Raw genomic sequence first — 27,987 nt, forward strand, 5'->3', positions numbered from 1 at the left:
GGCGGAGGTGGAAAATTCACCTTTTCCTGCCCTCAGACACTGGCACTACTGATTATCTGGCCTTCAGACTGGGATTAGACTTACACCACCCTTAGGCTTTTGGACCTGGACTCATTTTCACCACTAGCTTTCCTGGTTCTCCACCTTGTAGACAGCACATCAGGGGACTTCTCAGCCTTGAAAATCACATGAGTCAATTCATATAATGTCTGTCTGTCTGTCTTTCTCTGTCTCTGTCTCTCTCTCTCTCTCTCATATATATATATATATACAATGATATATATTACATATATAATTATATAGATTACATATAATATATAATTATATAAAGATTACATATCATATATAATTATATATTGATATTTATATCCCTGTATATATACATTCATATGTATAGCTATGTATATAGAGAGACATCTGTCTATCTGCCTAGGTATCTATCTTATATACTATTGATTTTGCTTCTCTGGAGAACTGTGACCAATACAGGAAATATTCTGTGCTTGCTGGCAGAAATTTAGAGACATTTATAAATTCTTTTTTTCTGCAGAAAGAAAAAGACACGTGTTTTTGTTAGAGGCAGATGTAATAGGAATGTTTCATAAACTTGAAGTCAGGTGCCTTCTGCTTGCATAAACTCAGTAGGAATTTTGTAAAACCAAGTAAGAATTTATCTAATAAGACTTTCAAAAAATGCAGTCAATATAGGCTGTTTAATAAAAGAAACAACTTTAAAAAATCTAAAATGAGGATAATTCAATTAAAATTGTAAAAAGCTGAAAAGGTATACAATGTATTATCTGTTTTTATTCACATAAATTATTAAATGATGCTTCAAAAACCAAAATAATAATTACACATCGTGGAGGAAAAAAAGGAAGTGTTATGCAGATGTGTTTGTGTTTGTGTGTGTGTGTGTGTGTTTAGAAGTATGCACATATATTCTTAAGTTTCATATGTGTGTGTGTACTTTATGATTTATTCCCTGAAAATAATTATTTACATGTGTTGTTCAACTCTAAGCATTTCTGCTAATTAACTGTAGAACACACTACTTTAGAATACATTCTTTGGGATGGCTGATATTATAATAATTGATATGTCTTGATTTCATAGCAAAAAGTAAGACTTTAAATTCCTATGCTGTATCTCTCAACAAAAAAAACATGAATATCTAACAATTAATTTCTACATATAAGAAAAATACTTTAGTAAAAATACATATTGCCATCAGAAGTATGCCAATTTACTGTATTTTTTATTTCTAATGTATCCTAAATTACTCAATGTTACTGAAAAATTAAATTATGTGTGTTTCCTTTGTGTGTATGCATAAACGTATATATATATATATATATATATACACACACACACATAGTAACTACTGTGAAATACTGGAATTCTTCTGTTCATCTTCAATCTTTTGAAAACTATGACTATAGAATTGTTTTAACAACTTAAAAAATAATAAAAGACTGAATTAAAAAGATAGAATGAAGAAATATTGTTAAAACGGCCAGGAAACTGAAGCACTTCTATATCTCCACATTCTTGTGTTAAATTCTTCCCTAATCAAGTGGATCAATTAATATAAAATGTTATACAACCACAGCCTAATAAACATATAGAACATGAACTTGCTTAGAAAGCATTTTGAGATTTTCAAGTTAAAGGTGGTTAAAAAATTAAATCATATATATTCACTTCATTTGGGGAAATTCTCCTCTCTTCCCATTAGACTTCCATTACGGGTCCTTACTCAGTTAAGGGAGGAATACTCTGAAGTTCCATACTGATATTTCTAGCTGAATCAAAATTTCTAATTCCTTTTATAAGTGGAAAATACCTCCAAAAGAAATACCAAACTATCTTAGTAAAACCTAAAACAGCTAAAAGAATATACTCCATCCATTGAGATTTATACACCATGCTATTTGTTCATTATTCATCTCATTTAGTCTTACAGGCTAGTTATTCTTACTAATCCATATGCATATTACGGATAAAAGAAACAGGCACAGGCAATTTTATTAATTTATACAAGGACCTCACACAATGAAATAGAGGCAAGTTCTGAATTTCAACCCAAGTCTGTTGACTCAGAAGTCCATGGTTTTAATGACTAAGGTTTTCTTACTCTCCAGTAGCAAAACACAAAAATTTTGATTTATTAACCTTATCTTTTTATTTGCAGATTTTTTTTTTTTTTTTTTTTTTTTTTTGAGAAGGGGTTTTGCTGTTGTTGCACAGGCTGGAGAGCAATGGAGCCGTCTCGGCTCACTGCAACCTGTCTCCCAGGTTCAAGCACTACTCATGCCTCATCCTCCTAAGTGGCTGGGGATTAAAGGTGCCCACCAGAACACACAGCTAATTTTTATATTTTCAGTAGAAACGGGGTTTCACCATGGTGGCCAGGCTGGTCTCTAACTCCTGACCTCAGATGATCTGCCCTCCTCAGCCTCCCAAAATGCTGGGATTGCAGGTGTGAGCCTCCATGTCGAGCCTAATGCTGGATTTTTACCTTGAAATGCTTTTTATCCAAAACTGGATAATTATGGACAGAATTGCATTTTTACATACAGTCTAGAAAGTACAAAAATATATCTTAATTTCATTTATTTTTGTATTTTGATAAAGTATTCCAATATGAAATAATGCATTATTAATTGACAGAATTATACTAATTGTCATTCTTTTAAAACTAGTATCTATTTCCTAAATTGTAGTGCATGTGGATACACTGGTTTCCAAGTATTCACTAGCTGGTATAATTCACTTACATTGCGCATTCCTAACATCAGTGGTTTGAATACCAGTGGAACATTTATTCCCCGAGAATAATTACTTACATGTGTTGTTGAACTCTAAGCATTTCTGCAAATTAACTGTAGAATAAAAAAAATTTCGGAGAAATTTCTAGAAAACTATGTGGCTTTTAGACATAGAAGTATAAAAATTTTTTTTCTTTTTACCAAGACTTTCTCAGTGCTGTCTTATATCTGCTGCACAATTTCTGTTTTCTGTCCTTAAAGTGAGACCTTATCAATCTCCCTTCAAAAATTTATACGGCTGCTTATACCACATTATACTGCTGCTCCTGTAATGTGGTTTTCATCTTCTATCCTTTCAAAATTCTCAAATCATATGATTGACTTTTATTCAACCACATCTTAAGATCATGAGGATACCAAAAGGCATTGTGGCAATCAACGCAATTCTACTTCCTCTCGCAACCACAGTGGTATGAGTTCATAATATATTCCTCATTAAAGACTTGGTATGCCAGAACAGGATTATCTTCTTAAAGCAGGCATATGTTCACCTCTGCTAGGCTTTGGGTTTATCCACAATATGAGGATATTCAGTTGTTTAACATTTGACAGTTACAAAGAGCTTCCCTACACGTGCTCTCACTGCATTATTTTCTGGAACAAGATGCAATATCACAAATGAAATAAACAAGATTTGTTTTTTATTTTACCTTTGCAGTAACCCTGGTAAAAATGCAGGGAAGGTATTAATATTTCCAATGAACACATGAGAAACTTGAGGCTCAAATATGTTATACAAATTGCCTCGAGGTCTTATAGTTAGTAAGCATTGGAGCTCAGATAAGTCTATCTCTGAGCCAACAGGAATGCCCCCAGCCTCTCTTTGCTTTGCTTTCCCTGTACAGAGAGACACTGTTTTGAAGGGTTTAAATGTTTCTTGAGTCAAAACACCTGGATTCTTGTTCTGATCCTGCTGGACTTTTCTGGCTGTGTTAATTTGGAGAAATCACTTAACTACTCTTTGAATTTTTCTCTTAAGTAAAATGAAGATAATAGATAATAATTTTATTGACCTTTTTGGGTTTTAGTGAGGTTTTTACAGTTTTTATTTTACCTCTTTTTTCTTTCTGAATTTTGAAAAGGGGGTATCACTACATTGCAAGGCTGGAGCTATTTACAGGTCTGATCATAGCACACTGCAGTCTTGAACTCCTGGGCTCAAGTGATCCTTCTACCTCAGCCTCTCAGGTAGTTGAGATGACAGGCATCTCAACTGGGCATCAGAACTGCCCAGTCAGTTTTGAGTTCCATGTTACTATCCTTGGTTTATCATGGGCATTCCATTAATTTGGTGATTGTTGAGTTTATATATAAATTAATAATAATAAATACCAACCCATCTGTTTTAAGAGTGTTCATTTTCTACATCAAATTAGACAATATATAGCAGGGCAATGAACATCTGGGTTGCTTTAAAGGTGGTAAAGCCTGAGAAAAGATGAATGTCTTGACAGCCATAGACTATCTATTGATCAAGGCAGGAGAGAGAGTCTCCAGAGACTGGGGAAAGGGAAGGAAAATGTCTCAGAGAAAAAGGAAAAAGGTGAGGTAGGCATTGGACATCTTAGAAACTCTCTCTTTCTGTCAAAGCAGCCTGCTTGTCAGCACCAGTGAGCAGACGGAGAAATAAGAGAGTCACAGTGAATACATAGAGATCAACTTTCTCAGAGATAAACAAGGTCTAGTGCATAGACCTTCCACAAAGCTCAATAAATATTATCATCATTGGTAGCACATATGAGTTCCCAGATGACTTTTTACAATGAACGACAGACATCAAGAATGGCCACAAGCAGCTCCTGGTTGGCTCATTAGACAGTCAACTTTAGGGTGATGTTCAAATTCTGCCACTGAGTTCCTCCTACCTTCTTCATAAGAACTTTTATCTCTTTACTATTCTTACATTTTCAAAAATACCTCTTACTTTTTTCTTTCACTTGTGCTCATGCTATTTCCAGTGCCTGGAAGGTCTTTTGTTCCCCTTCTTTTATCTACTCCCTTCTCTTCCTTAGGCCTGTTCAAATACTATCTCTGCAGTAAAAATTGTCCAGTCTCCTATTCAGTCTTCCTGCTACATTACTGGAGCCTTTAATGTACCTCTTTTTAAAACACATTATTTATTATTTTATTATAATTAGTTGTTTATGTGTCTATCTCATCACATATTTTGCAAAAACTATGTATGAGATCTGAGATGAACAAATGAATAAATCAATGAATGAGTAATTTCTACAAAGTGTGAATGGAAATTTACTAGCAAAGACATATTTGAAAATTATTATAATGTGCTAGTCATTTGTCATGGTTGACTTGTAAAGAAATAGAGGTAATGACATCAAATTCCTGTATTTTTCATGATTGTGTTCAGAGATGACCTCTTTCATGAATTCTTTCCTCTGCCAAAAGAATATACTTTGTTCTCTTTATAAATTATGTTGTCTTTTCAGAAACAATTTTTCAACAATATAATTTTCTACATACAAACATATATATTATGATTTCTTTTTTTTTTATTGTATATTGCAAATTTCTTGAGGTCTTTTTAGTTTTGATCCCAAGGACCTAACTCACCATTCACCTCCTGTTGTCAAATAGGTAATGCTGAGAGCAGCTTTCTTTCTCTCACCATCTCTTTCTCTTTCTGTTATATACACAAAACTCTCCTCTGATAAACTCTTTACTACCCATAAGTAATACTGAGAGTCTGGCTACCACCTTTAAAAAAGTTTCATATCTCATTTCGTTCCTAACACCTTGGTATAATCATCCCTTATTCCTATAAAATAGCCATCTATGACTTCAGGAGGGATTTGAATTATTGGACAGAAAAAAAGAATCATCTGTAAGAATAAAGAGTGGTAGGGATGATAGAGTTAATAGAGGAGTAGTGAGAAAAGGGGAAGCTGAAATAGATAATACACTATTTTGTTTAGTGAAAGTACTAACAGAAAATATTATTTATGTCAAAAATTTCCAAGTATCAACCAGTCATGTGGGTCATTCTCAGAATAACTTAAAAGCAATTTTAAAAAAATGCTTTCTCTCAAACTCATAGTTCTTATGATAAATTTCCCTGGCCTAAATTCTGCATTCAGTGCAACAGCCATCCTCCTGAATTAATGAGTCATCATGTGAAAGAAGCAATGTGTGTGTATAATTTCTGACTCCTGCAAAGAGAAAAAATTGTGCATGTCTCATATTGGCAAAGGTTGATGAATGTTTACATGTCCCTTAAACGACTGCAATTGTTAGCTAGCTTTCTGCAGAATATAATCCTAAGGATTTCCGAGACAATGTTTTCCCATCAAATGCTATGCAAATTATAGTGAATTATGATAATTGATTTCAAATGCAGACTTTGTGCTGAAAAAAATTGTATTCAAACAAATGTGTTTTCCATACCATTAGAATTACAAGTTATAGACATGTCTAGTAATTCATTAAGAGCCATTTATTTGGATTCAAGTATTTGAACACCAGCTGGGTGTCAGAAAGATTTATCAAATTCTTTCTATAGAAAATCATAAAAAGTTTTAGGGCTGCTTTTAATGTATCAGTAAATATTCATTATTATCTGAATAAGCAAATCTATGTCACTGAGAAATTGGAACACTGGGATCTAAAGTCTGTAAATAAAATATGACTTTCTTAATAGAATAATAAATCACATTCCTCACACAGCCCTTGCAATGTCTTACAGCTAAAAATCCATGTGAGGGGATTTTTGTTTCAGCCAGACTCTCTATATGCCCAGGCATAAAGACAATCTTTTTTCCCCTTTGTTTGGATGATATCTTGACTAAGCTTTTGCAGTTTTTACGTCATTTTTTTAGGCTGCCATCATGTACCATTTAATAAATACACAATCTTAGAAGTCATTCTTAGAAGAAAGTGGTAAAGATTTATTATAGAAACAGATGTAGCACAAGACTCAAAACCTTCATGAGTTTAAGTAATTAAAATGGATTTTATCATTTATGTATCAGGATGCATATTTACATCTACTTCAATTTCTTAGAAAATGTTCTTAGTATGGTTCTCACAGGCACATAAAAGAATATTTTGTGCATGTTTTCTAGTTTGCTACCTGATATTGTGTAATACTGAGACATATTTATTTCAGTTTGATATATACAGAAATGTAAGTTCTTTATAGCACGTAATATAAAACCATTAAACACTAATTAGCTCTAGCTTCAGTTATTTTTGGATTAAAATGTACAAAATAATAAAAACACAATGAATATGGCATCATACAAATTCACATGAACTTAGTAACTATAACAGATGCTTACTGATTTCATATGAATGTACTTATTTACACTAAAGATTCACTAAACAAAGTTTTTTCTTAATCTTGTTTCATTGGAGAAAAATAAATGGTTAAGAATAAAATGGAATTTGTCATCCCCTAATATAACAGTTTGGTTTTTAAACTTGCTTAAAGCAAAGCAACAACAATAGAGCATACGAATACTAAGATAATCTGTCAAATGACTTTTGGGCAAAAGTGAAGAATAAAACATTTCAAAATAATTGTTAAAATATGAGCAATAGCTGGAGGCCATTATCCTAAGCAAAAACACGCAGGAAAAGACAACCAAACACCAAATGTTCTTACTTGTAAGTGGGAGCTGATCAATGAGAACACATGGACACAGGGAAAGGAACAACACATACTGGGGGTTTTGGGTAGGCAGAAGAGGGCAGAGTATCAGGATAAATAGCTAATGCATGCTAGACTTAATACCCAGGTTATGGGTTGATAGAGGCAGCAAACCACCATGGCACATATTTACCTATGTAACAAACCTGCATATTCTGCACATGTATCCAGGAACTTAAAATTAAATTAAATTTTTAAAAAATGAGTAATTTATTTAGCAACAAATATAAGCTTAAATAATTCATGAAAAAAATAGTGTTTTACATACTTTTTAAAGCTTACAAATGAAAGAATAATATATCATACCATTTTCCTGAGCTGGTCTTGATAAACAATTTTCAGAGAATATCCTTTGAACATATGTGGGCTAAAACGACAAGAAAATGGTGAACTTACATTTCAGTAGTGGAGGAATGATAAATGTACCAAAGTCATCATGCAAGTAGAGAATGACAGCTGCCATAACAGAATCCAGAATACATTTCTATGGAACATGAAGGATGAAGAGATTATACTCTATCTATGGAATCCAGGGTCTTCTCAGAAATAGCTGTATTGATGCTGTACTTTGAAGGATGGGTTAAATTAAAGCAGGTAGAAAGATAAGGAATTTCATGAGCAGACAAATAAGAGCAAAGGCCAAGATACTGAACTTTACAGATCATGCTTACAAAAGAACATGAAGAATATGTTTGGATAAAATGCAGGGTCTACGAAGGGAGTGGTTGGCAAATAGACTAGAATGAGATGCAGGAGTCATATTCAGAAACTCCTTAAATCCTTTGCAGAGTTGTTTGCATTTAATTCACTCAGGATTAAATGTCTTAAAGCAGGGAAATAGCATGTCCCAATCTTTAACAGGAAGTCAAAATCAGCAATTAATTATATTGATGCACCCCTTCTTCCAGTCTCAAGATGAAAATCAGAATATGATTAGAGAAGTAAGCATATAAATACCATAATACTATTGTGTCAGTAATGTACATTTAAAATTATTTTTCCAAAGGAAAATGAGCCATTCTATTAAAAAGACACATGCACTCATATATTCATCACAGCACTATTCAAAAGAGAAAAGACTTGAAATCAATTTAGGTGCTTATCAACAGTGGACTTGATAAAGAATGCAGTACATATGCACCATGGAATATCATGCAGTCATAGAAAAGAACAAAATGGTGTTCTTTGCAACCACATCGATGTACCTGGAGGCCATCCTTCAAAGCAAATTAACTCAGTAAGAGAAAACCTATACTGCATGTATTCACTTTAAGTGGGAGCTAAACATTAGTACACATGGACACAAGGATGAGAAGAATAGACACTAGGGACCCCAAAAGGCAAAAGAAGGGAGGAAGCAAGGGCTAAAACCTACTGATTAGGTCCTATGCTCTCATAGCATCAGTTGTACCCCAAACATGAGCATCATGCAATCTACCCATGTAACAAATTTGCACATGTACTTACAGAGCCTAAAAATTGAAATTATAAAGAATAAATAAAATAAAATATTTTTATTTGAAACATACTTTTAATGCATTTATCTGGTCGTTTTATCCAGGAGAAGGAACAACATATTTTTGAAATATTTATTGAGGTTCCTAAATATTTAACATTTCTGAATTTGAGCTATTGCTTCAGGAAGAACAAGCTTTTACCTCAGGAAAAAAATAAGAAAAAATTAACTGGGACTGTAATCTTTAAGTCATTGAATTTTCTGTGTGAAAGACAGAATCTACAAAATTTAAATTCACTTATATCAAAATGTTTGAAAATGCAAGTTTCAAAGAATAGTTTCATTAACTCTGCCTCCTCAATGAGAGTAAACTTTGAGTTATAGTACAAAGAACTGAAGAATGTATAAAAGCAAAATGCTGACATGGAGTTTGTGTCTTCCAAATTAAAATTAAAATGTCAGATAATTTACATCACTTAAATAAAATGTACTGATATTTATATTGTAAACTACAAAGTAAAAAACCAAGTAGGTATATTATTAATGTTTTCAAATATGAGCAAAAGATGAAAATATATGATTTGAATTATATGCATACATATGTATATAAATATGGAAAGAGATTGTGTTTGTGTGAGAGAGAGGGAGAGAAGCTTCATTTCTTAATAAATGCATAAACAACTAGGCTTATAATATAATATTTATTGAATGACTCTATATACTATTGAATAATATAAGAACTGCTAATAAATAATTAAATTATTTCTACCAAGAGCTAATTATATTATTACACAGTCTATTTCCTCTGAATGTTGTATATTCTGGCCCTAAATTAAAATGTCTCACAAATACTAAGTTCTTTAGGGCTTAGCTTTCTCCTCCTGAGAGAAGATTTTGTTGGCGGCCTCTCTACAGTGGGTCTCAGTTATGCTCCATCACAGGGCTCCGCCTTTCATAATGGTAGTCATAGTGTAATCCTTTCACTTATATGTTGACCATCTCTCCCCGTAGACTATATTCTCCTTAAGGTCAAGGACCTTCAATAATATGCTCTGTTACATTTCTAGTGCCCAGAGCAGTATCTTGAACTCACCAACACATAATACACATCTGTTGAACAAAAATGTAATTCTTTAGAAATTCAATAATTTCAGAGGAGAACAATTTGGATTAATCACTTGAAACTCCGTATTTTGCCAAGTGAACATTTGTAATGACTTCTTATTAATAAAACTACTTGTTGTATCTAAATAATAGGGCATTTTATATACTATTAGGAAAACTGGAAGAAAGAAATAATTTATATTTAAATTGATTATTTGTTGAAAATCAAAATTTGAAACATAAAACTTAAACTTTGCTTTCATTTGTTCTTTAATTTTTATTGAATTCATATTCTGTACAAGGCACTATATTATCTCTTATGAGAGATACAGAGAAAAATGAGACAGTTCTTCCCTGAAGGAATGAAAATCTTCCTGAAGATATAAAATAGATAGGGATACTGTAAGTCAAGTGAGAAGGTGACAACTGGCATTAGAGATCTGCTGCAGCAGTGTTTCTCAAACTTCTTTTTGCTTCAACTCACAGTAATAAATTAGTCTTATGCTGTGTGTAACAAACACGTAACAGAACAATATTTTACCTTTACTATATGCAATACACTTTAATATTTTCCATTCTATCATATCCTCTTTTTGCTTAATCTTGGGTATTCATTTATTAAACTATTTTCACAACACAATAAAAATCAATGCACTGTTCAAAAACACTGAGCTCTTTGAAGAATCAGCTTCTTCAGTGAGATGGTATTTATGTCAAATGTTGAATAAAAGACTATAATAGGTATACACGTAAATTTGAGGAAAAGGTATCATTTCAGACAGAAGAAACTACATAAATAATATTGTTTAGAACATGAGAGAGCATGAACAAATGAGACCAAGTAGTTCAGTTTAGCTGCCGTGGTAGACAGAAATTTTAAGATGACCCTCCAGGTTTCTACATCCTGATATATACACTATGTGTAATAAGCAATCCTTGAGTATGGCAGAACCTGTGACTATGAGAATATGTCATTTCCACAATTTTGTTATTTTTGCTGGCAAAAGGAATTTTTGCAGATGTAACTAAGTCTCTAATACATTATGTTAATAGAAAGGAAACTGTCCTGGGTAGCCCTGATCTAATCAGGTGACTTCTTAAAAGGAAAATTCAGAGATACCCTTTCTTGCTGGATATGCAGATTCAGCTATCAAGGGTTCTATAGCCTCAAGGAAATGAATTCTACTAACAACATGTGAGACAACCCAGCAACATCTTGGGATTGCTGAACTTAGAGCACAGCAGAGCCCACCAGACTTCTTACCAACAGAAAGATGAGATTATAGATGTATGTTGTCTTTAATATATTACTCAATAATAGAAAACAACTGTAGTGTGGGTGCACAAAGAAAAACCGTGTAAGAGATTTCTGCAAAGGTAACTGAAATTCTGAGTATGGAGTGCCATGAGAGATTGGAGAACTGTTATATTAACCATAATTTTAAAAATCTAACCTAATTTTTATATTAAGTTTATAAAGGACATATAGTTTATACTATATGTGAACAATTATATTACACTGTGATTTCTAATAATGCCTATATTATTACTAATTTTTTAGATTTTGAATATTTAAAAAATTAGTATATCAAACAAATACATTCAAGTGTCTGCCTTTTGTTCAGAAGGCAAAAATTGGTTCTTGTAAGTTTCTTCCACTAATAATTTACTGCTTTGACATAAGACCATGACATTCATAATTCATTTTTTTAATATAAGTAATATTCATCAGTCCACCATAAGAATATGATATTTTGATAATTACAAAATAATTGAATTTGATAGTCTTGTAACATAGGAACCCTAAGATTTGAGAAAGCCAGGTGGGGACTGGAACAGCCGAACAGTCACTTCCACACATCCACTTTCAGGTCCATTTATGCCTCAGTGACATATACCTCTTATTTTCTCTGTGTCTTATGATGTGGAATGCTTAGAAAACCCTGCCTTAGGGATTATTTTGCCTTTAGAAATAGACTTATATTTTCCATATCCCTCAGTGAGCAGCTTAAAGCAGGTGACATTTTCTGAATTCTGTCAGTCAGGAAACTAGTATACCAACTATGTGATTCATACTTTCACTGTGTGCACTGAGCCAAAAGATTTCCTAAAATGCAGAGAATGACTTCAAAAGCAACTGCTTCTCTGGGTATACTAATGTGGTGCATCTCATTCTTTGAGAAGATTTGCAGACTTCTTGATAATTTCTTGATAAAATTTAGTATGTAAATTTTATTAATTTAAAATAGATAATTTATGTCTGAACTGTAGAAAAAGGAACGATTACCTAAGTATTCCACAACATTAGATACTATAGAACCGTAATTAAAATGCACAGATGTGGCTAGAATGCAAACACATTGCATTGTTCATAAGTGCAGTGAACTAAAATGTAACATTAGTTAAAATGCAGATACATAATTCTCCCCCTCACATACTACTATTCTGATTTTCTTACAATGAGAAACAGCACCATATAGGAAAAAAAAGGAAGCATATACTAGGGTGGTTTTTTTTTTAACCTTCTCTGAGGTCTGAAAAAGATGTCATTTTTATATATGTCCTTTTTCAATGAGACAGAACTAGTTTCAGTAGCTAGAGAAAGAAAGCAAAAGTATCAACCAAATGATGGCTCCTGCCTATTTTATAGCATAAACGCTCTGACCTTTTCAAACAGATTGTATTAGTGACTTCAGTACCTCCTTCAGAGAATCTTAAATTTGCTAATTTAGAACAGTGAAATTAAACCTTTCTTCTCTTTCTAAGGGTCATAGGAAGACCTTCCCCTTGTTAACCACAGGCAATTTTTGCAATGGGTCAAAGATTCTCTATCTAAAAATGAAATCATATAATTTGTGTGTGTAGAGAAACTAGGGTTTGGGGATTGCAAAGCATGTGAGATGGTGAGCATGCCCTTTTTTCCTTTTTGCAATGCAATGCTCAGTAATGGCTTGATACATTTTAAATTTTCAGTATGTGATCTTAATAGCATATATATTTCCACTGCCTATAATCATGTTTAAAGTATGGTCAATTTCAAATGAATTAATGTGATATACATTTAAAATTGTAGACGACTTCCATAAAACTTTAAGGGGCAAAGCTGGAAGTAATTTGTGTAATTTTACAAATTTAATACAATTAAAAAGTTGGCAATACTCTTGTTTGACATGTTGAAAATATCAGCTATATATCTCTAATGTTGTTACTAATAGCAGGTCTTATGTGTCTTACTTAATAACATCAATCTCAGCCAGCCAAGAAAATGTTTTGTTTACTTTTGTGGGTCAAAATCCACTTAAGACTCCCTAATCCAAACCAGAGTAATGGGGGTGTGTATGGGGTTGCCCGTGTATGTGTGTGTGTGTGGTGCAGAATTGTATACAAGACATTTCAGATTCTAAACAAGAAATTTTGTAACCATCTTTCACTGTTCCTTGTTTTACGTATTTAATCTGTCACTAAGCCTTATTCTTTCTTTGAAATTTTTCTCAAATCTCTATTTTTTACATCATTTCTCCTGTGAGCACCCTAACTCAAGCTGTTGTCTCCTAAACATCTAGGAGCTAAATATCTATTAGCTGAATTGACTAGTAGGTTTCCTAAGTCATAGTCATTACTAATCTTCTAAAATATAGCTTGTACCAACATGCGAGAACTGATGTAGCAAACCACATAATAATTTACATTGCCCATGATGGCAAATATCAAATTCATAATCTATATTTTCAGAATCTCTATGCTATGAACATCTTACTTACTAGGTTCTTTATACCAGTATTCCTAAAAATGAACTCCAATCCTGTTGGACTGAATTCTAACTATGATTCCTAACGATGACAAATATACCCATAAGGATTTTTTAAGTAATCAGTGAAAGGCTGCTGATAATGAAATTAAAGCATCACAGTTTGAGATAGAGCACGGGCTCAAATTATTAAATTAAACTCAAAAGAACAGATACATCTCTTAGTCCCAAACTTTACTAACAATTCAGATGATATAAATAATAGGAAGAAAGAGGTAAAAGAGAAGTCAGAAACTATCAACATAGACCGTGATATGTTTCCTCACCATATTAGGAGTCACTTTGGTCCCTATGCAGAAAGTGAGTTCAAAATAATACATTTGAAACTCATTTGCACAAAGGGAACTACTTCAGTCAGGAAACATCCCTGTTTTATACGCCAATAAAAGTATATCGAATATATGATGTTTTCTATCAGGTCATGCCCCATAAATGCATAAATTCCAGTTATATTCACTATGAGCAAGCTAAGTAGCCCTGCCATATCTGTTAAATGTATTTCATAGATGAGGATTATTTATTATCTTTATTATTCCAAATATAATCAGAGATTTAACTTGGCCATTTCTTCTTTTACTTCTGGGTATATTAATTCCCTGAATAGCAGGTTAGGTTGCAGCCAGCTGCTAAAACTTGTGGTTCCAATTTGCAAGTTATTTTGCTGGATTAAGTTTAGTTGATCCTCATATTTCAGTACAGTCTTTTAGGTGGAAGAGAAAGAAGCAATGTTTCAGGATGAACACCTGGGAACAGTGAGTAACTCTAAATTCAACCATTACTTGTATGTGCAGATCCGTTCACATAATCTACTGGATGTTTATGGTCCTCAGGGAAAAATACGCGCACACACACACACAGACACACACACACACCCCTGACAACTGACAGTTCTTTAAAAGTGGTTGCAGATTTTCATGTGTTCTGAAACTGTGCATTTACTGAAAATATACGAAATTTACAAATATAAGATAATAGGAACTGGTGGACTATGAAATTCACTGGAGAGTTAATGCTGTTTCTCTTAATTATTAATTTGTCCGTATTTTTAATTATTTAATTTGTCTGCAGGTTGCTCAATATATTTAGGTATAATATTTTGTTATTGAGTCAATAAATTACCATTCCAACAAAAGAACACCTTTTCCTTGACTATAGCCTTCATTAATTAAAAAGCAATTTATCGGCTGGGCGCGGTGGCTAACGCCTGTAATCCCAGCACTTTGGGAGGCTGAGGCGGGTGGATCTCGAGGTCAGTAGATCGAGACCCATCCTGGTCAACAACGTGAAACCCCATCTCTACTAAACACACACACACACACACACACACACACACACACACACACACACAAAATTAGCCGGGTGTGGCGGCATGCGCCTGTGGTCCTCTACAGCTACACGGGAGGCTGAGGCGGAAGAATCTCTTGAACCCAGAAGAGGTTGCAGTGAGCCAAGATTGCGACACTGCACTCCAGCCTGGTGACAGAGCAAGACTCCATCTCCAAAACAAACAAACAAACAAACAAAAAATTATCAGGGGAGGCGCCAAGATGGTCAAATAAAACAGCTCCTGTCTGCAGCTTCCAGCAAACCAGCACCAAAGGCAGGCGACTTCTGCACTTCCAAGTGAGGTACCCAGTTAATTTCATGGGGACTGGTTAGGGAATGGATACAACTCACAGAGAGTGAACGGAAGCAGGGTGGGACATCACTTCACCCGGGAACTGCAAGGAGTGGGGGGACCTCCCTGCCTCAGCCAAGGGAAGCAGTGAGGGATTGTGCTACTCACCCTGTGTGCTATGCTTTTCCCGTGGAGTTTTGCAATCCAAAGATCAGGAGATTCCTTCATGAGCCTACATCACCAGGGTCCTGGATTTCAAGCACAAAGCTGGGCGGCTGATTGGGAAGGCACAGAGCTGGCTGCAAGAGTGTTTTCCTACTCTAGCATTGCCTGGAACCCCAGTTAAACAGAATAGTCCACTCCCCTGGAAAGGGGGCTAAAGCCAGGGATACAAATGGTCTTGCTCAGAGGGTCCCACTCCCAAGGTGCCCAGCAAGCTAAGAACCATTCGTTTGAAATTCTCACTGCCAGCACAGCAGTCTGGTGTTGACCTAGGATGACTGAGGTTGGGGGGAGAAGCAGCTGTTATTACTGAGGCTTTAATAGGCAGTTTTCCCTTGATGGGGCTAAGGTTTAGACTGGGTGGAATTCAGCACAGCACAGGAAAGTGACTGTGGCCAGACTGCTTCTCTAGATTCCTTCTTACTGGGCAGAGTACCTCTGAAGGGAATGTAGCAGCCCCAGACAGAGGATTAGTGATAACACTCTGGTCTCCCAGAGACAGAGCACCTGGGCAGGGGGAGCAGGTGCAGGTGCAGCTTCAGCGGACTTAATCTTTCCTGCCTGCTAGCTCTGAAGAGAACAGCTGATCCTGATGAGGGGTATTCTAGCCCAGGGAAGCAGCTCTGCTAAGGGACAGACTCCTTCTCAAATGGGTTCATGACCCGTGTGCCTCCTGTAACTAGAAGAGACCTCCCAACAGGGGTAGACAGACATCTCATACAGGAAAGGTCTGGCTGGCATCAGTCCAGTTCCCCTTTGGGACGAAGCTTCCAGAGGAAGGAGCATGCAGCAATCTGCTTATTATGCAGCCTCTACTGGTGATACCCAGGTGAGCAGGATCTGGGGTGGACTTCCAGCAAACTGCAGCAGACTGCAGAAGAGGGGCCTGTTGGAAGAAAAACTAAGAAAAGGAAAGCAACACCACCACAACATCAGCAAAAGAGACCCACACAAAAACCCCATCAAAACATCATCAATTTCAGAGCTCAAAGGTAGATAAATCCATGAAGATGAGGAAAAACTGGTGCAAAAACACTTAAAATTCCAAAAACCAGAATGCCTCTTCTCCTCCAAATGACTAAAAAACCTCTCCAGCAAAGGCATAAAACTGGACAGAAATGTGATTGACAAACTGACAGAAGTAGGCTTGAGAAAATGGGTAATAACAAATTCCTCTGAACCTAAGGAGCATGTTCTAACTCAATGCAAGGAAGCTAAGAACCTTGATAAAAGGTTACAGGAACTACTAACTAGAATAACCAGTTTAGAGAGGAAGATAAATGACCTGATGGAGCTGAGAAACAAAGCACAAGAACTTCATGAAGCATACACAAGTATCAATAGATAAATCAATCCAGTGAAAGAAAGAATATCAGAGATTGAAGACCACCTTGCTGAAATAGGCATGCAGATAAGATTAGAGAAAAAGAATGCAAATGAAAGTCACCAGGAAATATGAGACTATGTGAAAACACCAAACCTACAATTGATTGGTGTACTTGAAAGTGACCAGGAGAATGGAACCAAGTTGGAAAACACACTTCAGGATATTACCCAGGAGAACTTCCCCAAACTAGCAACACAGGCTAACATTCAATATCAGGAAATACAGAGAATACCACTAGATATTCCACAAGAAAATCAATCACAAGACACATAACTATCAGATTTTCCAAGGTTGAAATGAAGAAAAATGTGTTAAGGGCAGCCAAAGAGAAGGTCAAGTCACCTACAAATAGAAGCCCATCAGACAAACAGCAGATCTCTCTGCAGAAATCCTACAAGCCAGAAGAGAATGGGGGCCAATATTTAACATTGTTAAAATAATTCTCAACCCAGAATTTCATATTCAGACAAACTAAGCTTCATAAGCAAAGAGAAATAAAATTCTTTCCAGACAAGCAAATGCTGATGGATTTTGTTACCACCAGGCCTGCCTTACAAGAGCTCCTGAAGAAAGCACTAAACATGAAAAGGTAAAATCAGTACCATCCACTGCAAAAACACACCAAAATATAAAGACCAAAGACTCTATGAAGAAACTGTATCAACTAATGTGCAAAATAAACAGCTAGCATCATTATGGCAGGATCAAATTCACACATAACAATATTAACATTAAATTTAAATGGGCTAAATGCCCCCAGTTAAAAGAAACACACTGACAAATTGGATAAAGAGTCAAGACACACTGGCATGCTGTATTCAGGAGATGAACCTCATGTACAAAGATATACATATGCTCAAAATAAAGGGATGGAGGAATATTTACCAAGAAAATGGAAGGAAAAAAAGCAGAGGTTGCAATCCTAGTCTCTGATAGAACAGACTTTAAACCAACAAAGGTAAAAAAAAAAGACAAAGAAGAGCATTACATAATGGTAAAAGTATCAATGCAACAAGAAGAGCTAACTATCCTAAATATATAGGCACCCAATACAGGTGGTGTCATAAAGGATCTCCTATTCAATAAATGATGCTGGGAAAACAGGCAAGCCATATGCAGAAACTAAAACTGGACCCCTTTCTTATACCTCATACAAAAATTAACTCAAGATAGGTTAAAGACTTATATGTAAAACCCCAAACCATAAAAACCCTAGAAGTAAACATAACTAAGATCAGAGCAGAATTGAAGGAGAAAGCGACATGAAAACGCCTCTAAAAAATTAATTAATCCAGAAGCTGATTCTTTGAACAAAATCAACATAATGGACTGTTAGCTAGACTAATAAAGAAGAAAAGAGAGAAGAATCAAATAGACACAATAAAAAATGATAAAGGGGATATCACCCCTGACTCCACAGAAATGCAAACTACCACCAGAGAATATTATAAATACCTTCACCTAAGTAAACTAGAAAATGTAGAAGAAATGGATGAATCTGGGACATATATGCCCTCCAAAGACTAAACCAGGAAGAAGTCAAATCCCTGAACAGAGCAATAACAAGTTCTGAAATTGAGACAGTAATTAATAACCTACCAAACAAAAAAAAAGCCCAGGACCAGATAGATTCACAGCTGAAGTACACCAAAGGTACAAAGAAAAGCTCAAATTCCAATAATTGAAAAGGAGGGACTCCTCCTTAACTCATTTTATGAAACCAGCATCATCCTGATACTGAAACCTGGAAGAGATAAAACAACAAAGAAAAAGAATACTGCAGACCAATAACTCTGGTAACATTGATGTGAAAGTCATCAATAAAATACTGGCAAACCAAATCCAGAAGCACATCTAAAAGCTTATTTACCACAATCAAGTCAGCTTCATCCCTGGAAAACAAGTCCAGTAAAACATACAGAAATCAATAAATGCAGTCCATCATATAAACAGAACCAAAGACAAAAACCACATGATTATCTCGATAGATGCAAAAAAGACCTTTGACAAAATTCAACATCCCTTCATGTTAAAAACTCTAAACTAATTTACACTCCCACATACAGTGTAAAAGTGTTCCTATTTCTCCACATCTTTGAAAGCTTAAGTTTTTTAAGAACGTTGAATATTGGCCCCCAATCTCTCCAGCATCTGTTGTCTCCAGATTTTTTAATGATCGCCATTCTAACTGGCGTGAGATGGTATCTCGATGTAGTTTTGATTTGCATTTCTCTAATGACCAGTGATGATGAGCATTTTTTCATATGTTTGTTGGCCTCATATATGTCTTTTTTTGTAAAGTGTCTAAACGCTACCTGACTTCGAACTATACTACAAGGCTACAACAACTCAAAACATCATGGCACTTGTTCCAACACAGACATATAGACAAAGGAACAGAACAGAGACCTCAGAAATAACACCATGCATCTACAACCATCTATCTTTAACAAGCCTGACAAGAACAAACAATGGGAAAGGGATCTTCTGTTCAAAAAATGGTGCTGGGAAACCTGGCTAGTCATGTGCAGAAAACAGAAACTGGATTCCTTCCTTACACCTTCTACAAATATGAACTCAAATGGATTAAAGGCTTAAATGTAAAAGCCTAGAAGAAACCTAGGCAATACCATTGGACACAGGCATGATCAAAGACTTCATGACACAAATGCCAAAAGCAATTGCAACAAAAGCCAAAATTGACAGATGGAATCTAATTTAACTAAGAAGCTTCTGTAAAGCAAAAGAAACTAGCATCAGAGTGAACAGGCAACCTACAGAATCAGGGGGAAACTTTGGCAATCCACCCATCTGACAAAGGTCTAATATCCAGAATCTACAAGGAACTTAAACAAATTAACAAGATAAGAGAAACAACCTCATCAAAAGGTGGGCAAAGGATATGAACATACGCTTCTGAAAAGAAGATATTCATTGGCCAATGAACACATGAAAAAAACCTCAACATTACTGATCATTAGAGAAATGCAAACCCAAACCACAATGAGATACCATCTCATGCAAGTCAGAATAGCAATTATTAAAAAGTCAAGAAACAACAGATGCAAGTGAGGTTTCAGAGAAATAGGAATGCTTTTACACTGTTGGTGGGAGTGTAAATTAGTTAAACCATTGTGGAAGACAGTGTGGTGATTCCTCAAGGATCTAGAAATAGAATTACCATTTGACACAGCTATCCTATTACTGGGTATATACACAAAGGAATACAAATTATTCTACTATAAAGACACACACACATGTATGTTATGGCAGCATTATTTACAATGGCAAAGTCATGGAACCAACCCAAATGCCCATCAATGATAGACTGGATAAAGAAAATGTGGTACATATATACCATGCAATACAATGCAGCCATAAAAATTTCATGTCCTTTTCAGGGACAAGGATGAAGCTGGAAGCCATCATCCTCAGCAAACTAACACAGGAACGGAAAACCAAATACCACATGTTCTCACTCATAAGTGGGAGTTGACCAGTGAGAACACATGGACATAGGGAGGGGAACATCACAAACTGGGGCCTGTTGTCGGGTGGGGGTGAGGGAAGGGAACTTAGAGGATGGGTCAGTAGTTGTAGCAAACCACCATGGCACACGTATTCCTATGTAACAAACCTGCACGTTGTGCACATCTATCCCGGAACTTAAAGTAAAACAAAAATTTTTAAAAAGATGTTCGATATTCTCCATATGAAACACAAATACAATACTGTAAGATTTAATTATTTTAATTATGATGGATTATTTAAAGAAAACAATAATGTTAAATAACTTAGAAGACAATGGCAATGTCAATAGCTGATGAAAAAGAAGTGTCAGATGTACAATACCTATTTTGATTTTTTCTTCATTAAATAAAACCAGTTCTCTGTGTTCTGAATGATAGAATAGCTGTCATAAAATAAGCACATCTGTGAAAGTCATTGTGTTAAGCTCAAGCTCAGCACAATATAAGCTCAAATCAGATGTGACTCTCCATTTAAGTAACTTATAGTCTAGTCAGAGACACAATAACATGCAAAATTCACCCTTGTACAAAGGATAAGTGCTGTAATAAAGCTATAAAAATGTCATCAACTGAGGAAAAAGGATTTTTTTCTGGTTTATTCATGCTTACCTTTGCTTGGTTTGTGACTACATTGCCTGAATCAGTACTTCTCATCGCTGACTGCATAGTACAATCACCTGGGGATAATTTTTTTAAAAAGGCATATGCCCCCAACTAACATTGTAAGGCAGTTGTAAGGAATCAGCATAGGTATTTTTAAAAACTTTCCAAGTGATTCTACCATGCGGCTAAGATTAAAACCATTGAAATTCTTACATTTATCAAGCACCAAACTGAGTGAATATACACCAAATAACAGAGTAAGAATACCAACATACAGTTTCATTTTAATATAAAAATGAAGATAAAGAAATTGGTATGATCATTACTGGTTAGTGAAACCACATACTGCAAAGTATATGAAGGCAGATAGCCCTGTTTTTAATATAACAACATGTCAAAACATAATGTCATGTCTTTTTTGAGGCTTGCAAAGAAAACTTTAACAGAATAGACCTCCTATCCTAACTCTTGATTACCTACCAGAAGAATTAAGATTAAATTCAATCTTTTAGTTAGCTATATTTTTAATCCTATAGACCACATGGTATGATATTTTCCTTAATGGTCTTGCTCAAAGCAAGTTTAACTATTTTAAGTCAACTGTTATTTAAGCAGAATGTTTTATGGCCTTAAACAAAAGTGTTTATAGTAATATCAGAATATTTCATTTTTCATTTGCCATAAATATCCAGTTTTGAGTTGACTATTTGGAGCTATTCAAAATTTGTATTAAGAGTTGCACTAAAAACTAGTTCGACATAGTATCTCTGCAAAGCAGTCTAGACAGATTAAAATATAGGTGTCTGCTGACAACAGCACTTCAAGGTCTATCTGTTGTGTATATCCAGGAATCGAAGAAGCACAGATTACCCTGAACTAACTGTACTCTTCCTCAAATGGTTCTTTACTTACTTTTTATTTATGCTAAACCTTTCTTCCTCTAAATCCTTACCTCTAAACCTTCTCCCCTACCTTTCTAGAAGTCAAGGTCCCACATGAGAAAAATCCCTCTATTCATAAACTTTTCATTGAACATTGTTTCCTCCAATTTCATCTCTAACATAAACCCAATTCTCATCTAATGACAGTGTTTCCTATGAAATCACTCTCAAGAGGTGACTATTAATTTTTAATACACCCTCTTCATTAAGCCTGTAGTGAGAGTGTTGTCCTTCTTTTAGTTGCTTCCTTCTCTCTTAAAAAAACCTTACAACTTTAATGTGACTACAACCTATCCTTGTTGCAGTCATCAACTGATTCTTTTGGTCATTTCTCATTCCTTGAAGAGCTTCACATCGGCATCACTAATTCTGTCTCTCCAATACAACCTCTGCCATAATTATTTATGATTCTATATCTATATAGATGATCTTTTTAATAATCCAGACTCTCCTTCCTTTATCTTTCCCTCCTCCTACTTCAGCTAACCATTGTACATAGTCACACTTTAGACTTTGTCACTATCAATAACCATATACACACCTTAATCTTATTTTCAATTTCCATACTCTCTAACCAACACCTACTGTAGTTTCATGAAGCACTTTCTTATGCCATATCATAATTCCAACATTTTTTTCCAGTAGAATTGTAAGTCCATTGTTCTTTCACAAGTTTCTTCTCAACTGGATTAAATTACATGTTCTATCATAATCAATCTTTTCATAGACCCTTAAGTGTCTTACCTTTTGGTCATTTTATGGTACTCATCTAGCAAAATATTTATTTCGTGTAAATCCAACTTTCTGCCTACAACCAGACAAGTAACGGCTGAAGAAAACCATATAACCTTACAAACTGGTTCCACCACGCAGTGATGATTATTGACCAGAAGTGAAACCATAATAATGTTTCTATACATTTCTCAAATACATTTGGGTCTCCCATAATTTACATAACTATTATATCTTCTCTTTTCCCATCAGAACTCCAATTCCTCTCCACTTTCTTAGTCTGAGCTATTGATCTTTTTTCTATTCATTGAAAAAATACAGAACAATAAGTGTTTCCAAAAGTTTCCATCACATCTTCTCAATTGCCTACACAAATAAATACCAATTAGTTTTGCTTTCCCTTCTGATAAAATTAACTCTTCATAATTCCACTTAAAACCAATAATCCCTGCATTCAATCATGTAATCTCTTGCCAGTTTAAATGTCTTAGTAATTGTTTTTCCATTCTAAACAATCATTTTCCCCTCATGTGCATAATTCTTCCTGAAATATTCTAATACTTTCTTAGTAAAAAACATTTCCCTTGAACCTACAGCCCCTTGAGCTACCACCATATTTATTTACTCCTATTCACAAAAAAAGGTTTGAATGACTTTTATATGTTCATATCTCCAGTTTTTCTCCCCTAGTTTTTTCTTGAATGTACCTATAATTGAATGCAAGATATTTATGCTCATTACTCCACTGAAACAATTGTCAGCATAAATCTCATCTAGCAGTTACTCTCCTCATATTGCCTGACCCTATAATGCCTGTCATGGTTCACATGTGATGAATTTTATTTTTAGTCTCATCAATACTAAACTATATGTTTAGGATGAGAAGCTAGCACTCTTTCCCTTGGTGATGCAAGACCACAAACTTAATCTGATGGCTTCACCTTCTTGAGCACATGGCTTCCAGGGTCACTATGATTATACATCTCAGTCAACCAGGAAAATGCAGAATGATCAAACCTGGGAGATTTTTATAGGGTAGAGTTGGACATGAAATGTGTCATGTTTTTTCACATTTTATTGGTTTTAACTCAATCACAAGGCCATATCTGATGACATAGAAAATGGAGAAATGTAGTCTTTGTTGCTAGGCAGAGAAGAAATCTACTTTGGTACAGAGTTAAACAGTCTGAAACAAAAGTATCCAAGGCCTTACAAGATCTGCCTTACTCTCAATTCTCTAACCTAATTTTCTACCATTCTCCCTTTTGGACACTCAGCTGTGCCACACTGGACTCCTTTTTTTCCTTAAATGATCTGAGTATACGTGTATCATGCCATTAGTTTGGTGCGTCCTCCACCTTGACTGTCCATCTTTTATAGAGCCACATGCCACTCTCCCTCAAGTCTCTCTGCACAATGCTTAGATGTGACCTAGTCAGCAAGGCCTTTTCTTGTTCTCTGTTTAATATAAAATAGAAATTACAATCACAGGTACTCCATAATACTTCTTATTATGTTTCATTTTTCTGTATAGAACTCACATCTACTTATATATTTATTGTTTGTTCTGCTCCCTACTGCCTCATGCACAGATCCTTAAGCATCTAGTAACCATTTCTAAATTTTTATCAAGATTATGAATAAAATAATGAATTAATAAATGTGTCCATTACTCCATTATGCCAACCTCAATACTTTGGTGTGGATCTCAATATTCTAGTTACTGCAGAAATCAAGATGTATCTTCAAATGGCTTCTGCCTCCATATATCCATTGATCAAACTGATAGCTTCCTCTTCAGTTGCTGCTATAACCGCTAGAAGGTGACAAGAATAGCTTAATTGTGAATCAATCCAAAATGGCTTAGAGTTAAGGAGAGGTCAATAGATCTGAGATTAAGCATAGTAAATGTATGACCGTAGGATCAGTTCTTCATTTTCATTTAGGGCTCTCCCCATATGTTTTAGTCTCGGATACATTTTGGTTGATTTCAAAGCCTTTTTTCTACAGCTAACATCCCTTGGTAATCCAAAAAGTACACATAAAGTCCCCTAATGTGTGATACTTGTGTCTGTGTGAAGCATATTATGGTAAAAAGGTGGATTTGTATTCTTCTGATGGTTTGTCTAATGTACATTGAAATGAACTTCTTAAATGATACAAATGTATTATACAAATTCACATTATTGATGTCACATGGCAAAATTAATATGTTGAAGGGAAATTAATATATATTAAATTAATATATCTTTTAGCTCTGATTTAATATTACCCAGTGAAATTAGAGATTAGTGAATGACAGAGTACCAGCAAATCATGATTTCTAACATTTGTTGTATTCTGGGAGAATTCACTTGAAAACCATTACTTCTCACAACTGTAATACATTACATTTTTATTTTTATATTTCCTTTTAATTGCATCTGTTCACCTGTTTCCCTCATTTCTCAAACAGTCAACTTCTAGTACTTCTATTGCTATAGTAATATGTAATAATAACTGAATAATATTCCCTCTTTGTCTTCACTGACAGAACCCATAAAAATATCTTGATCTTGACTCAGAAATAAGCTATTTGAAGAGCCCTTAGCAAATTATATTTTGTGTATTGTAAAATTTTGAATATCTCATTTTTACTTTATTGGTTTATTTGTTATCTCTTTAGTCTTGATTTAAAATGCTTCGTAAGCAGTTGCATATGTCTGTGGTTTGTTTGGGACGATACAAAGAAAGTCTTGAAGGATCTTTATCACTATTTTTTTATTTAGTCATCAAACCTTTCAAAAACTGTGATAAGCTAATGAGAAGTCATTGAAAATTTTTAAGAAAAAAAGTTGCATTTGCAGACTTATGTTTCGGATTTTTTTTTTCTTTCTGAAAAAGGTTAACTGTAGGGAAGAAAGTTGAGAGTCAATTAAAGCACTGGGGGTGGGCACTGAAATAATCTAGGAGTTTCCCACACTATTTTCATTGCAAGGGACATTGAGAAGTGAGTGAAATTATAAGCTACATGGTAGTACAAAAAAATACTTGGTGATTAATTGGAGAAGGAAGGAAAGAAAAAAATCAAGTGAGTCATATAGTCAACATACTGTTGTTCAAATCTCAGTTCTGTTATATGGTAGCTCTTTGGATTATTGAAAAGTACTGGACTTCTCTAAGTTTCAGGCTCCCCAGTCATAAAAGAAGTTAAATACACATTAGATAAAGAAATTTATAGAAAATAAATGCCTACTACAATATCTGGCATATAATAAATGGGACAGACTGAGGGATTCTTCAGCAGTATTCAGTGCTCTTTTGTGTAAAGTCATAGTCCTCTGCTCTGCTTCGGTCAAAGAAATGTAGGCATAAGTGATACACAACTTCAGGACAGAAGTTATGTGCCAATACATCTTTACTTTGCTCTATTTTCTTCCTTTCCAGAATGATTGGCAACATTTCCTATAACGAAAGCTCTGTTAGCCTATAATCTAGATTAAGGAAACATATAAGAACAATACCTAACCCAAGAGGGAAAAAAACGTAACATGAGTAAGACAACAGTTTTTGTTTTTAAAAGTAATTCAGATTTTCAAGTTGTTAACTATTGAAGCATAACCCAGCCCATCCTGAGACGGTATGAGATCAATTATTAGTAAATATTTTTGTGTATTAGACAAATGGAAGTGTTTCCTGAACCAGGAAGTGGTCTAGAGAACAGATGAGAAGGTTAGTCTTTTAAAAAAGGGATACTAGGCCAGGCATGGCTGCTGATGACTGTAATCCCAGCACTTTGGGAGGCTGAGGTGGGCAGATCACCTGAGGTCAGGAGTTCAATTCCAGCCTGGCCAACATGGTGAAACCCCATCTCTACTAACAATATAAAAATTAGATGGTTGTGGTAGGTGTCTGTAATTCCTGGGTGCCTGAACCCAGGAGGAAGAGGTTGCAGTGAACTGAGATGATTTCACCACTGCACTCCAGCCTGGGCAACAGGGCAAGACTCAGTCTCAAAAAAAAAAAAAAAAAAAAAAAAAAAAAAAAAAAAAAAGGCGAGAATATTAAAAGTAAAAGATTAAAATGGGTGCATTTCCCCACATACACCATGTAGGATTTGCTTAGTAGACAAAATATGCAACTAAATCCTTCCATCAGATTAAACACTACACTGCACACTATGATAAAGTTAATTGGGTTGAAAGCTATGATAAGCAGCTATGTTGCTTGTAATTTCAAACAGATTGATTAAAAAGAAACAAATGAAATTTCCGAGGTAAGAATGAGTTTTATGACCAAGAAGAAGAAAAAGTAGCCTCAGGGCTCTCTGAAGCCACTGTTCAGATGCCTTTTATCTGGGTTGCCAGGGATGTGACTCTGTTTTAACAACTCCTAATTATGGTGACCTTTTTGTTCCAAAGTTTAAATTTCTGAACGATTATCTGATGGCTCCAGCTAATATAGAAGGCTAGAGCTTTGCCCAAGCAAGGGGGAGTCCTCATTTACATTTTGAGTCATTCCCAGAGAGAAAAATTGCTGAGAGCAGAACAGCGTTCCTCAATTTCCTCATCAGGGAATGGCAGAGGCAGGTCACATGACATAGAAAAATTGGGTAAATATATATCTGAAAGCATTGGTTTTTATTTGAATTCTAAAATCTACTTAAATCTAAACTTAAATTGTTTCAGAAAGAAAAGGGTTATGAACATTTTGGATTAGTTAATTGAATTGCAGCCTATTTTGGATATATTTTAAAGTAGAAAATAAGGGTTTTTTTGGTATCTGTCACTGAGAAAGATAATGTTCTCTTTTTTTCATAAATAACTATTGAAGAGTATGTTTCAATTGGAACATGCCTTCATTGCAGTGAAAGCTGTAGACTTACTTTAATACACATATTATTATGGCATGAAAATCCACCATCTTAATCTTTGGAAATTAAACTATTTCTCTTCAAATTGCCTATTCCTCTACAGGATCCTGCTTCATGGGCACAGTGGAAAGATTCTACTTCATCCCTTTAAATTGTAATCTGCCTGTTGTTTCCTAATGAACACTTCTAAAACTATCCATCCACTGGATATGGCTTTCTTCTCATGTTTCTCCTAGG

The 27,987-nt window shown here is 34.8% G+C and overlaps 1 long non-coding RNA gene across 2 annotated transcripts in view; it reads right to left on the reverse strand.

Annotated features, from left to right (window-relative positions):
- The window catches only part of LOC128929968 (uncharacterized), a 508,389-nt gene that overhangs the window by 43,378 nt on the left and 437,024 nt on the right, over positions 1–27,987 (reverse strand). The window contains exon 5 of one of the 2 annotated variants that reach the window (XR_013528583.1): positions 1,447–7,864. The exons of the other annotated variant lie outside the window; for it this stretch is intronic. This is a non-coding gene — a long non-coding RNA (uncharacterized LOC128929968). Of the gene's footprint in view, positions 1–1,446; positions 7,865–27,987 lie in introns of those variants that run through there. 2 annotated transcript variants of the gene reach the window in all.

The sequence above is a fragment of the Callithrix jacchus genome, chromosome 17 (assembly GCF_049354715.1).
Source record: "Callithrix jacchus isolate 240 chromosome 17, calJac240_pri, whole genome shotgun sequence".
In the NCBI taxonomy this organism is placed as follows: domain Eukaryota; kingdom Metazoa; phylum Chordata; class Mammalia; order Primates; family Cebidae; genus Callithrix; species Callithrix jacchus.